The sequence below is a fragment of the Rhamphochromis sp. 'chilingali' genome (genome assembly GCF_963969265.1).
Source record: "Rhamphochromis sp. 'chilingali' genome assembly, chromosome: 10".
Lineage (NCBI taxonomy): Eukaryota > Metazoa > Chordata > Actinopteri > Cichliformes > Cichlidae > Rhamphochromis > Rhamphochromis sp. 'chilingali'.
Genome location: NC_137937.1, coordinates 835,001 through 850,500, shown reverse-complemented (window position 1 = coordinate 850,500; position 15,500 = coordinate 835,001).

The following is a 15,500-nucleotide window of genomic DNA, read 5'->3' as shown; positions in this document are numbered from 1 at the left end:
AAGTTTAAAAATACTACAATAGATACTCTTTAGTAGTCATATGGTCAGCAGCCGCCTGAAGGCTCTTTCTATTGTATGTTAAAGATGCCACAATAATACAGAGGCAATCACACGACCACTTGGTGACAGTAGACAGGAAAACCTCCTTTTTAACTCCTTTACCTCACAGTATCAAGCTTCCAGGGGGGATTGTTGTGATTTGGTGCTATATAAATAAAACTGAAAAAAATAAAATAATGCTACTGTTAGTTTGTATCTTAAAGTGGGGAATGCAGCATTTTAACACTAACTAACATTAAAGAAGTGATTAATATATGGCTACAACATCATAGAACAGGAACTCAGAAACAGCGACATCTCTGAATGTTTGCCTCTGCCACCACCTCTGCAGACGACTATCTTATATCCCCTTTTTAATCTCGACAAAAGCCAAAAATCTGAAAAGCCATTAGGGATCAAATCTGCAGCTTTCAGAATGGCCTCTCAGCTAATGTTGATTTATGTTCTCTCTAGCCCATCTAACCACCTCACTGCCTATATTCTAGATTTTTCTTTTATTATAGCCGATGGCTATTGTTATCAGAGCTACGAGAACTGAATGTGAGGCCTCATGTTTAGTCACCCTGAGAGGCAGTGACATTCTTCCATTAAATAGCATGCACTTAAACTTTGTGTAAGTCAGTCTGAACTCAGCTGGCACATTTATATGACGGCAGAGTTTGGATAATCTTTTCCGAGTGCAAACACAATAATAAAATGTTCATTATTCATTCTTCTTTAGTATAAAACAGTTTAATCAAATGGTTATTGGCACTCACATTTTCATAAAGTGTATTCTAATCAATATGTTTTTGTTCTACATACAGCGATCAGACTGGAATTTTGGATAGCTAGGCGAATGTGAAGGAAGTCAATGACACTGGATGATAACACTAAATGTCAGATGTAATAAGTCTCAGTGTGACTGTGCAGTACGTGGGTTGTCTTTTTTAGACCTGTCTCTAGGCAACAGACTATTATTTTAGTCTGTAGATAGACACTTCAGTCTGATTTTGCTGCCAAATATGCCAAACAGCATACACTAACATTGTTTAAGCATGTACTGTTACTAACTTAGTTTTCACGGCACATCTCGTTCCTTTTGGTGGAAACATCTCCGTTGTTCACATGCGGCATAGACGGTGTGGTTACTTAACATAAGATGGCTGAATCCCAGGAGCATTCCCTACACACAGTTATTCGATTTGCTCCTACAGTTGCAGCCTAAGTGCTATACAGAGGCATATGGCCAGGCTTGTGCAAGCCTAATTACAGGCATTATCTCATTGACTATTGTAAGGGACTGTTGTGCCATCTTCCATTTATTTAATTTGGCTTTTCACTTATTGGAAAGGCCCAGTTTTGGATGAAAACTCCACATATGGGTTGAGAGAATATGGCCATTGTGAGGTGTTTTAGTGTATTAAAAATATATTCCGCATTTTGTTCTGATGTAGAGCAATTTGTTTAACAATTAGCTATACTAATTAAATTTTTGTATGGCTAATCAAACGAATATGCTAAAACATTCTTTACATTGCCAGTCTACTGTCTGGACCCATTTAACTTGATGGCTTAAAAGAGCCTCCTACTCCTGGCTTCCACTCCACTTGATCACCTAATTTGCATTTTATATTGGTAAATCAAATTAAGCGCCCGTGGCTTTTAACATGATTGACTGTGGCCAGGGCTGCTCAGATGGGACTTATTCTGCACAGAAAATTAGACCAATTTAATGTGCAGAGCAGAGAGCCTGGCTCCCCTCACATTCAGCAAATCGCATTCACTCTGCTAATTAAAATGATTTTTCCCCCTTTTTGTCTGTGTTTGCCAAAGGGCTTTGATAGATTTGACCACCTGCTGTTTTACTGTACATCTCGTTTTCCTGCTTTTCCCCCATGTTGGGGCAAAAAAGCAGGTAAAACCCTGTGTGCAGGCCTTTTTAACAAAGCAATTGTACTATTCCCAGGCTACTGTGCAGGATTACTGTTGTACTGGACTGTGAGATAAAGCGATAGATAATCAATAACCCTTTGTTTTGTGTGTGTGGAGCTTGACAATGCTTTTTTATAAATGCTAATGATACAGTTGCAGTAGCAGCCTAGTATAATGACCTACAGCATTACACTGGGGGCTTCCCATGATGCACTCAGCATTTTTTCTTTTCTCGTGTGGTTATATACCACTACAGTCTTTAATCGTTATTAAACTGACTCTTACTTTATAGTTTTTTTTTCTGAAGACCAGCAAGGATACCAAATAGATTTACTTTGCCAAATGGATCATCACAGCATTGCCGTATTGGTCCATTTGATCGACCTTTGTTGTTATTATTTATTTTATTTTATTTTCAGTTGTTACAGATGGGACAGACATGACTGAGGGATAGGAAAGGGAGAAAGAAAGATGAAGGGGCATCCGTGCCACCCTCCTGGGAAGAGCTGAGGAGAGCCCCAGACAAGGGTCACCCAGTAGCCATAGAGCAGAAGCCAGAGCGGGCTGCACTGGCGTGCCCGCCGGCTCTGCCGGCAGCCAGTTGTGCCAGAGTGAACCGAGCCGCAGGCCCAGAGGGCCAGCCCCGGACACCAAGAACCACCAACGCACCGACCCCTGTGGGCATCAGCCACCGGCAGGGAGTGTGGTGAGGGGAGATAGGCCTCCACACTTTGGAGGGCCTGGGAGTTCCCAAAGAGGTGGAGTCTAAGACCCGACCTGACATATAGACACAGACAAACAGGCACACACAGATACAAATATGCATTCCCACCCTCATGCACACATATACAAATACTCAGCACACAGTACACACAATCACACTCCCCAAACATACTCTATACCACGGGTCCAGGTACCCTCGCCCCCAGAGGGGGAAACGACATCTAGACCCAGGAGATGTTACCCTTTCCCCCGGGGTGGAGGCAAGCAGACCGCCCCAGGCTCCGCAGCAGCAGGGAGGCCCGCATCCCAGATCCCAATCGGACGGCCAACACCTCCTCCCAGCCCCCAGCCCCGATGGCCAGCAGAGAACGGGGGGGGGGGGGGGGGGGGGGGGGTGTACCTCCCTCCTCCCGCTCATGTGTAGTGTTGCTGTGTGTTGCTCTAAAGTGCATTTAAAACACGGGAGGGCATGGTGCTTACTTTATAGTTTGCCTTTTGTCCTGTAATGCTCACTGCTCTCTTCTCTTTCCCCTCCAGTGGTTGTGGTGGACAGCTGCCACCACACGGCTCCAAGTCAAAGCGTAGTGCATTTATTTACAGTGAATATTAACAGTTTCAAAATGATCAGAACAATTGTGGTGGCCCCAGACTCCACTATGGCTCTCCATATTTTCCAGACTCTCTCTCAAATCCAGACTGTTCACAGGGGATCCTCCAGGGAAACCTTGGAACAGGGAAAAGACAGGTAAGAGGAACCATAATCTCAAGGAATTAATGCAAGGCAAAGATATAGAAACTACTGAAGCATTGTGTGGAGGCACACACACACAGACACACACACACACACACACACACACACACACACACACACACACACACACAGAGGAGAGAGAGCAACAAGAGGACAGAAAGACTGAAAACAGCAAGTCGACCAGTGAGGACAGAGGAACAGTGATATTAACCTCCCCTTAACAATAGCCTCCTGACGACTAACCGACCCGATCAGGGTGTGTGAGGTGAAAGACAAGACCATTCCTCCCACATAACCAAATATTGGAAGCCCCTCCCACACTGTCTGGAGTTCATAAACCATGTGCTCAAGAACGCCGTTTGCTGTCAATGGCCCAGGTGGGAAGGTGCCTTGGAAGGAGGGCACATAGAGCCAGACTGGGCTGGCTTTATCTGGGAGACACATTGTGTACCTTCATGTTGTGTGATAGTTTTAAACGGGCAGTGACAGGGTTAACGATGGTCCCAATTTTAAATGGTCTTGTGTAAATGGGTGCAAATTTCCCAGACTCTGTGTGAAGCAGGATATTTTTTGCAGCCAACCAATCCTTCTGACCTGATTGGTAGGATGGGCTCCGGTGTCGATCATCCAGGCATTTTTTTGTATCTTTGAGGACTTACCAGATGGACCTCCACAAACAGTGACAGAGGCGAAGGTTGGGTCATACTAGCTGTGAGCTCCATGTAGATTGGTTGGATGAGGTCACGCAGCGAGGAGCTGATTGGCATGCTCGGTCTGACCATTTGTCTGTGAATGGAAGTCAGACGATAGATTAACCTGTGCTGAACATAATTCTTTCCAGATGCATGAAGTGAACATTGGAGACAATGTCAAAAGGGATGTCATGTATTCTGAATACATCCTTGGTGAGTAACTGGGCGAGAGGCGAGGTACACCCTGGACAGTCTATCACAGGGCTAACACGTAGAGACACACCCATTAGACACACCTATGGGCAATATATACTCACCAATTACCCTATCCACTAACTGCATGTCTTTGGACTGTGGGAGGAAGACAGAGTACCCTAACCCATGCAAACACAGAAAGAACATGCCAGCTCCACACAGTAAGGCCCAGCCAGGTGGTGGAGTCGAACTCGGCAGCACTGTACTTTGACTTGGAGCCCTTGTTGCTCTGAGGTGACGGTAATAACACCATGTTACTATAACTTTGATCCTACAATAATACAACAGAGAAAACCCAACAATCATATGACCTCCCACTGTCGCCAAAGTGCGACAGTGGGAAGGAAAAACTCCCTTTTAACAGGAAGAAACCTCCAGCAGAACCAGGCTCAGGGAGGGGCGGGGCCATCTGCTGTGATTGGTTGGGGTGAGAGAAGGAAGACAGGATAAAGACATGCTGTGGAAGAGAGACAGAGGTTAATAACAGATATGATTCAATGCAGAGAGGTCTGTTAACACATAGTGAGTGAGAAAGGTGACTGGAAAGGAAAAACTCAATGCATCATGGGAATCCCCGGCAGCCTACGTCTATTGCAGCATAACTAAGGGAGGATTCAGGGTCACCTGGTCCAGCCCTAACTATATGCTTTAGCAAAAAGGAAAGTTTGAAGCCTAATCTTGAAAGTAGAGATAGTGTCTGTCTCCTGAATCCAAACTGGAAGCTGGTTCCACAGAAGAGGGGCCTGAAAACTGAAGGCTCTGCCTCCCATTCTACTTTTAAATACTCTAGGAACAACAAGTAGGCCTGCAGAGCGAGAGCGAAGTGCTCTGATAGGGTGATATGGTACTACAAGGTCATTAAGATAAGATGGGGCCTGATTATTTAAGACCTTGTATGTGAGGAGCAGGATTTTGAATTCAATTCTGGATTGAACATGTGCATTGATATGTGCGTTGAAGGACATATCCTGGTCAGAAATGACTCCAAGGTTCCTCACAGCGTTACTGGAGGCCAAGGTAATGCCATCCAGAGTAAGAATCTGCTTAGATACCATATTTCTAAGATTTTCAGGGCCGAGTACAATAACCTCAGTTTGATCTGAATTAAGAAGCAGAAAGTTAGCGGCCATCCAGGTCTTTATGTCTTTAAGACATTCCTGCAGTTTAACTCATTGGTGTGTGTTATCTGGCTCCATGGACAGATAGAGCTGGGTGTCATCTGCATAGCAGTGTAAATGTATGCTATGTCTTCTAATGATGCTGCCTAAGGGAAGCATGTATAATGTAAACAGAATTGGTCCTAGCACTGAACCCTGTGGAACTCCATAATTAACCTCAGTGTGTGAAGAGGACTCTCCATTTACATGCACAAACTGGAGTCTATTAGATAGATATGATACAAACCACTGCAGTGCAGTACCTGTAATACCTACAGCATGTTCTAATCGCTCTAATAGGATATTATGGTCGACAGTATCGAACGCTGCACTGAGGTCTAGCAGGACAAGCACAGAGATGAGTCCACTGTCAGAGGCCATAAGAAGATCATTTGTAACCTTCACTAAAGCTGTTTCTGTGCTGTGATGAGCTCTGAAACCTGACTGAAACTCTTCAAATAAACCTCTGCAGATGATCTGTTAGCTGTTTGACAACTACTCTTTCAAGGATGTTTGATATAAAGGAAGGTTGGAGATGGCTTTTTAACATTTTAATTACTACCAGCTTGAAGGCCTTCTGATTTGTCTTTTGTAATACAGGTCGGTTTGAAATGTGTGCACCTCTGTTTCATGAAGAGCTGAAGATGCTCACTGGACTCTCATTCAACCATAATGCTTGAGCCTGTCTGTGGGATCAGCCCTGGAAAGGTACAAACCTCTTCAAAACTGCTGAGAACATCAAGAATGAGCTTTGTTGTTATAAACATGTAACACTAAGAGAACTGAATTATGACATTGTTTTACACACATAACTAATTATCAGACACTGCAGGTTCATTAACCGTTAGATTACTAATACACATCATCTGAAACATCTTTTCAGTTATTTCAGCTGTTGTATTGTTGCATTGTTAGCTGCAGGTCTCAGTAATTGTTCTGAGAGGGATTCTGAAGATTGACAGCTTCCTTCAGCCAGGCATTGTGGTTCAGAGAATGACTCAGCCACAGACTGGTCACTCATAATGTCCTGATCTTGCCTATTCTGTAAATGATTCTGTTTTACTTATGATACCTGACAGAACAAGTGTATTTCACTGAATAGGAGCACAACTGAAGTCCATTGTGAGATGCATTAAAGTTGGATTAAGTTAATTATTTCTTCATGATTTCTTTTGGTGTATTTCTTTTAGCTTTTTCAGAAAAGATTAATACAGCCAAAGTAAATGTAAAATTTATTTTACATTTATTAAAAAAAAACATTTTAAAATTTAACTGGAAGAAAGAAACATGAAAAATAAAGTGGAACATTTTAGAGCTGCAAAACTTTCCAAAGCCTGATCACTCTTTATTAACTGCCTTTCAGTCTGTATAACAGTATCATGCACCATACTTTTACTTTGTTAATGACAAAACTATCTACAGAATATTACCCTGTACACATGTGAAACCCAGGGGTTAAACTGGGCTCAAACGATTTGAAAAACATTCAATACTAATTTCAAACAGTTCAACATACAAACAAACTGTTGCTGAGAAAAATGTAAGAATAAAGGAAGAGAAGAGATTATTTTCAAAGGTGAGGACTGCTCAGCCATGAACATTAAAGCTCATGTTCTAATTTATTTAAAAAGAAATTTTGCTTGTTTTTGTGAACTCTCTTGGACAACAAGTTGAAATATACAAATGTTGTGTTATTCACAGGTTACATGTGAAGTGATGCCTTATGTTGGACTGGCTAAACCTTGATTACATTAAGGGTAGCAGATAGTCACCTGAACTCAAAAAACTATTTTTTCATCATGTATAATGGGCAGCTAGTAGCTTTGGCGGGATGCAAATTATATGCAGATGACATACAGTGGGGCAAAAAAGTATTTAGTCAGCCACCGATTGTGCAAGTTCCCCCACTTAAAATGATGACAGAGGTCAGTAATTTGCACCAGAGGTACACTTCAACTGTGAGAGACAGAATGTGAAAAAAAATCCATGAATCCACATGGTAGGATTTGTAAAGAATTTATTCGTAAATCAGGGTGGAAAATAAGTATTTGGTCAATAACAAAAATACAACTCAATACTTTGTAACATAACCTTTGTTGGCAATAACAGAGGTCAAACATTTACTATAGGTCTTTACCAGGTTTGCACACACAGTAGCTGGTATTTTGGCCCATTCCTCCATGCAGATCTTCTCGAGAGCAGTGATGTTTTGGGGCTGTCGCCGAGCAACACGGACTTTCAACTCCCGCCACAGATTTTCTATGGGGTTGAGGTCTGGAGACTGGCTAGGCCACTCCAGGACTTTCAAATGCTTCTTACGGAGCCACTCCTTTGTTGCCCGGGCGGTGTGTTTTGGATCATTGTCATGTTGGAAGACCCAGCCTCGTTTCATCTTCAAAGTTCTCACTGATGGAAGGAGGTTTTGGCTCAAAATCTCACGATACATGGCCCCATTCATTCTGTCCTTAACACGGATCAGTCGTCCTGTCCCCTTGGCAGAAAAACAGCCCCATAGCATGATGTTTCCACCCCCGTGCTTCACAGTAGGTATGGTGTTCTTGGGATGCAACTCAGTATTCTTCTTCCTCCAAACACGACGAGTTGAGTTTATACCAAAAAGTTCTACTTTGGTGTCATCTGACCACATGACATTCTCCCAATCCTCTGCTGTATCATCCATGTGCTCTCTGGCAAACTTCAGACGGGCCTGGACATGCACTGGCTTCAGCAGCGGAACACGTCTGGCACTGCGGGATTTGATTCCCTGCCGTTGTAGTGTGTTACTGATGGTGACCTTTGTTACTTTGGTCCCAGCTCTCTGCAGGTCATTCACCAGGTCCCCCCGTGTGGTTCTGGGATCTTTGCTCACCGTTCTCATGATCATTTTGACCCCACGGGATGAGATCTTGCGTGGAGCCCCAGATGGAGGGAGATTATCAGTGGTCTTGTATGTCTTCCATTTTCTGATGATTGCTCCCACAGTTGATTTTTTCACACCAAGCTGCTTGCCTATTGTAGATTCACTCTTCCCAGTCTGGTGCAGGTCTACAATACTTTTCCTGGTGTCCTTCGAAAGCTCTTTGGTCTTGGCCATGGTGGAGTTTGGAGTCTGACTGTTTGAGGCTGTGGACAGGTGTCTTTTATACAGATGATGAGTTCAAACAGGTGCCATTCATACAGGTAACGAGTGGGGGACAGAAAAGCTTCTTACAGAAGACGTTACAGGTCTGTGAGAGCCAGAGATTTTCCTTGTTTGAGGTGACCAAATACTTATTTTCCACCCTAATTTACGAATAAATTCTTTACAAATCCTACCATGTGGATTCATGGATTTTTTTTTCACATTCTGTCTCTCACAGTTGAAGTGTACCTCTGGTGCAAATTACTGACCTCTGTCATCATTTTAAGTGGGGGAACTTGCACAATCGGTGGCTGACTAAATACTTTTTTGCCCCACTGTACAAGACTCAGCCATGAAGCCCCGCCTCTCAGCTCCTCCCAGTGACACAGGGTTGAAACTGAAAAGCAGAGAGAAAAAAGCAAAAAGATGCGTTAGGCTGTCTTTGTGCAATATGTTTAGTTCTACTTCCTCTGGGTCATTAGTTAGATTTAGTTCAGCCGTGTTCACACTGTTTCTAGTCATCGTCATTATCCAGTGTATTTAAGCCCTCAGTTTTCCTCGGTTCCTTGTCTCGCCATCATCAATTCCTCGTGTGTTTACAGTCTAGCTCAATTCAGTTCATCCTGTCTCAATAATAAACCTGTGAGTCCTGCGTTTGGGTCAAATGCATCAAGGACAACAACCATCAGGTCCTCCGAGATCCGCCCACCATACTAAGGCATTGGAGCAACTACTTCTCGGAGATCAGTAACAAAGAATTCCCTCACCCTCCAATTATAAGCGCCGACCCAGTACCCGGACCAGTCCTGCCTACTACACCCGCTGAAGTGGAAACGGCCGTCAAGAAGATGAAAAATGGAAAAACAACTGGACCAGACGATATCCCAACCGAAGTCTGGAAGCTTCTCGGGCGACCGGGAATGGCCATCCTGACAGAACTGTTTAACAACATTGTCAGCACAGGGGAAGTCCCGAAGGCCTGGATGACCAGTATTACCACACCCATATGGAAGAACAAAGGGGATGTAGCCGAATGCTCAAATTATCGTCCTATTCGCCTACTATGTCACACGGTGAAAACATTCGAAAGAGTCATCCATGCACGTCTTCGGGAAATTGTCAATGTCACCCCCAACAATGCGGTTTTGTAAAGGGATGCGGAACAACTGACGCCATGCACGCCGCCTGCCTCCTGCTGGAGAAGCATAGGGAAAAGAACAAGAAGGTACATATGGCCTTCCTAGACCTTGAAAAGGCTTTCGACAGGATACCCCATGACCTCATATGGCACTCCCTAAGATCGCATGGTGTCCCTGAGGCGAATGTCAAATGGATACAGCTCCTCTACGACAACGTCACCAGTTCAGTCCGATGCGGCGCTGGACTATCGCCTCCCTTCCCAGTTAGTGTTGGGATCCACCAAGGATCAGCTCTGTCACCCCTCCTCTTCATATGGACACCATCAGTTACCTCATCCATGGTCTCTCCTCTTTGCCGATGACGTATTCCTCACCAGCAAAGACAGAGAGGAGACCCAAACGACGACTCAACTCTGGAAGACCTGGCTCGATGAATATGTTATGCGGCTCAACACGAAAAAGACCGAATACCTGGAAGGAGGCCCCCAAACTGATGGCACCATCATAATTGACAACGAAGAGTTGAAGAAGACAGAAGAGTTCCGCTACTTGGGCTCAGTCATCACCTACGATGGAAATATCACCTCCGATGTCCGAGCATGAATAAATGCAGCATGGTTAAAATGGCGACAGGTCACTGGTGTCCTTAGCGACAGAAGAGTGCCAGATCGACTCAAGGGAAAAATCTACAAAACGGTGGTCCGCCCAGTAGCCCTGTATGGTTCCAGATGTTGGCCCGCGTTGACCACACATGAACAGGCTCTAAACACCATGGAGATGCGCATGCTCGATGGAGCCTGGGAATTACAAGAGGGGACCGTATTACGAACAAAGACATACGGAAGCAACTAGGCATAGCCCCAATTAAGGAAAAGATGCTTGAGTCCCGCCTGAGGTGGTATGGACACGTGATTCAAAGCGATGAGAACTCTGTAGCAAAAACAGCTATGAGGACCGACCCAGAAGGATGCCGGCCTCAAGGCAGACCGAAGAAACGGTGGATGGACAAAATTAAGGAGGAACTTAAAATCGTCAACGCGGACGCTGTACCAGCGGGAACAACGTATGAAGAAGAGTCCTGTGTTTGGGTCCTCTGTGTCCATCCCCCACACTTGGGGTGACAATTCCTAGTTAAGGTTTAAGGAATACTTGGCTCAACAGAGCTCTGATTTTGTCAGCATGGCTACAGTGCTGACAACAAACACGGGGTTGTTCCTGTTTTCTTTGATCAGTGACCTATCAGTCAGTAAGATGGCCTAGCCTTATGGAGGACTGTTTTTTTATAACGTAACAAACTGTTTCTAGATTAGTGAAAAACACCATTTCCTCTCCAGCCTGTGTGTTACCTCATTTAAGGTGCATGTTTGAAAATCTGACTTATTTTTCAGAAGAGCCACAGTATTCAGGGTAGTGAGGATGAAACACTATTGATGAGATTACCGACCTCTGGGGAGTTTAGGTAGGTCTAGACTGTGCTGACACATGGCACTGAAGGAGATAACAGTGGACAGACAGTGTAATGAAATTCAATGTTTTCCAAATTTAATGGTGTCTTAAAAAGTGGTTAGACAAAAGAGGACTTGCTGTTTAATGTTCAGTTTCTTTGCTATATGTTGGGACAAGATCCAGAGTGTGATTAAGATGATGAATGTGATCATTTACATTCTGAGTTTAGCCAGCTGCCTCTAAAAACCGAGGTGTTGTTTTCGTTGTTTTCACATTGCATGAATGCTTAAATCATATACTAATCATAGTTATATAATAATGATTATTTTATTAGAACTGAGTAATACTAAATAACATAATATGAATAGTTTGAGAAATGAAGGCTAAGAGTCTGACTCTAATATAAATTCAAACTATCTGGGTCTTTGGATGATTAATAAGCTGGAGTAAAAGATTGCTGCTTCTCTGTTTGTTCTTCAAGGTTTCTGATTGTTAGGATGACTTGACCTGTTTAAACCATCCTGCTGTATGTAACCATGCAAAATTAGGCAAAATTAATCCAAATGTTAGTATGTTAATTATTAAATCATTAACTAACAGGGATTTAGAAGAGCGATATCTCATGTTTAATAGTCCAGATTCAGTTGTTTATCCATTGGTGCTATATTAGAAGATGACCAGCTGGACTTTCTGAGCTACAGCCACAGAGCGATGGTGGCACAAGAGACAAAAGGTGGAGCTGTGGGTGGCAGAGTTGAAGCTGTTAAGGTTGATGTTAGTAGTGACCAGCATGAACAGGAGGACAAGTGAGTACGTTAGAGGGACGGCTCAGGGTGAGCTGGTTCGGCTCAGCCACGAGGCAGGACGGACTGCTGGATAGGAGGAGATGGAGGCAGGTGATCTGCTGTCGACAGAAAACAGACATTCTGATGAAATAAAAATAATTATTCACGAGTACCTTAGAAAAATCTGTATGTGTTAGGGTTTAAACATTTTGAAGACAGATAAAAGTTATTTGATGGGGGTAGGGGCAGAGAAGAGGAGAAGAGAAGAAATGCTATTCTTTAGAGAGTATTCCCACTGGGAATAATAGGTGCTGCACAGTGCCAGCACCAGACACTTCCCCGGAACGCGACAGTCAGCTTAATTGCAGCTTTTAGGATCATTACTGCTCCCATGTGAATGTCAAAATGGACAAGGCTAGTGGGCCTTTGACAAACAGGCAACCACCACCCACCGCTCTGCAGTCACAAGGGGCAGGCCCACAACTGAAGGAAAAATACAGGCCTTGTTTGTTGTCTTCTCTCCTTTAAAGCAAAGGGAAAAATACTACAGAATATATTCTGGAAAATAAAGTGCTGCCATGTTTCAAAAAGTCAGCATAGTGGTAATAATCTATCTCTTGTTTAGGAAAAGATACATCTAGAACAAAATAACGCATTTTTTTTAAATGTGTGTTCAAACAGAGCGTATGTCTATATGTAGACAGGCAGGTTTATATCTATGACTCTCTCATAAAAAGAACTTGTACATTACTGAAAGTTCAAGTAAATTCTTTTTATGAGTGTGTGTGTGTGTGTGTGTGTGTGTGTGTGTGTGTGTGTGTGTGTGTGTGTGTGTGTGTGTGTGTGTGTGTGTGTGTGTGTGTGTGTGTATACGAAAGCATGCTTTTTCTTTCTCTTTAAGACTTCTGACCTTTGCAGCCTCCAGTTGTCATGGCTGCGAATGGCTCATTACACATCCGCTAGTTGAGGAGGCTATTCATCATTCAAGAGCAGAAGCTTGTACCAAACTCAAGAGCTGCAGGGAAGTGCCTCTCAAAGAGCCTTGGCCTCGTCCCTACAATCATCCAATGAGGTCTTCCATTGAGGATGATTCCTCATAGTGTGGAATATAATGTAAAGTACTCCTTGTGAAAAAGCCCTGTCAAAAGTCTTTGCTTGTTATAATTCTGTCATTGATGCCTTACTAATGTTCTTCAGACGATGTTTGTCTTGGCAGTCGCTTTCTGTCTCTAAATTCAAATCCATCTTTCTATTGGGAAATAATATTGTAAAGTAAAACTTATAAGTTTGATTTTTTTTAAAAACACTCCACTTCCTCGTCCCTGAGAGATGATGTCTATTTCCTGATAACAAATGGAGAGGAGCTTTATAGCTGATCTCGAGGCACCACATGTAAGCTGGTAGCAAAGAGCACTGTTTGAAAGAATACAGTCCCTGTAACGGATCAGCTGAACAGGTTTTTACAACAGTAAACCCTGGAAATAAAACTGCACAGAGGAGATTTTAGCATCACTCTAAGACGCAATCTTTTATGGTAAAATTCTGCAGCTTTAAAAAGGTAGAGATTAGTTTTATGTATGAGCTTAACTATTCATTAAAGACCACTGGATCCTGGATAACGCCATCCAGGTTCAGTATTTTGTTATTTAATATATAGTTAGTCAAGTCAGATCACCCCGGCCTTTGGGTCTTTAAGACATGTTTGTAGACCACTTGTATTCATCTGGGTTCACAGGCACTGGCTCTGGCCCTGTGGTGGTGGGACAGGCTCCACCCTCCTGTGATCCTGAATTGGGTAAGTGGAAGAGATGGATGCATGGATGGAAGTATCAAATGTATCAAGTGTTTCTAATGTATGTTGTTGGAGGAAAACTCCTCATTTGTTTCAAATTGGACAAATCCAGCGTTTTATTCTAGTCTATGTAGTAAACGACTGCTATCACATGCAGGATAGGCAGCCATGACGAGGTCAGTAGTTACGCCCAATAACATAATTTTTCAGTATTTTTGGTTCACTATTATAAATAAATATCATACATTTTTACATAAAGGAGCTTTGGATGCAGTCTCCATCGCACTGCACTCTGTCCTCTCACACCTGGACAACAACAACACCTACACCAGAATGCTGTTTATAGACTTCAGTTCAGCGTTCAATACAATCCACCCCTCACAACTCATCAGGAAACTGACAGACCTGGGCATCAGTTCCCTCATCTGCAAATGGTTACTGGACTTCCTGACCAACCGCCCCCAACATGTCCGGCTGGATAACCGCTGCTCATCTACAATCACGATGAACACCGGTGTACCACAAGGCTGTGTGATGAGCCCTTTCCTCTACTCCCTCTTCACCCACGACTGCAGACCTGCTGATGGTTCCAACACCATCATTAAGTTTGCAGATGACACCACGGTGATTGGCCTCATCAGTGACAACGATGAGGCCGCCTACAGGGAGGAGGTGGATCGTCTGGCTGAGTGGTGCGACACAAACAACCTGCTGCTTAACACCGAGAAGACCAAGGAGCTCATCGTGGACTACAGGAGGAATGCTGACCCACATCCACCCATCCACATTAAGGGGACGGCTGTGGAGCGTGTGAGCAGCTTCAAGTTCCTGGGAGTCCACATCTCCGAGGATCTCACCTGGACGACCAACTGCTCCAAGCTGGTCAAGAAGGCTCACCAGCGCCTCTTCTTCTTGAGGACTCTGAGGAAGAACCACCTGTCCTCAGACATCCTGGTGAACTTCTATCGCTGCACCATCGAGAGCATCCTGACCAACTGTATAACAGTCTGGTACGGGAACTGCTCTGCCTCGGACCGGAAGGCGTTGCAGAGGGTCGTGAAAACTGCCCAGCGCATCGCCGGAGCACCACTTCCTGCCATAAAGGACATCTACAGGAAGCGGTGTCTGAAAAGGGCTGGGAAAATCATCAAAGACCCCAGTCACCCATCACATGGACTCTTCACCCTCCTGCCCTCTGGGAGGCGCCACAGGAGCCTCCGGACTAAGACCACCAGGTACCGGAACAGCTTCTTCCCCACAGCTGTCAGACTCCTGAACTCTGCCTCCTGACATCTGACCCACGTTAACACACGGACTGGACATACACACACACACAATGGACAACTGTACCCTCAAACACACAATAATAACATGGACTGAACCACCACTCACAACCACTAGCACTTTATATACCTCTGTAGAAACTATCTACACCCTCACTTATCTTAACTGCACTACTGTATAGCTCTGTGTAAATAATCATTCTGTACATTCGATAATCTTTAATCCTACAACTGTTTACAACTTGCATAGTTCCCATTTCTGTATAGCTGTATATCCCAGATTCTGTAAAGTTATTTATTTCATATTCTGTATAGTTTTTCATATTTATATCCTGTTCATATCCTGTACATAGCTTGTACTCACTACAGCCTGTACATACTT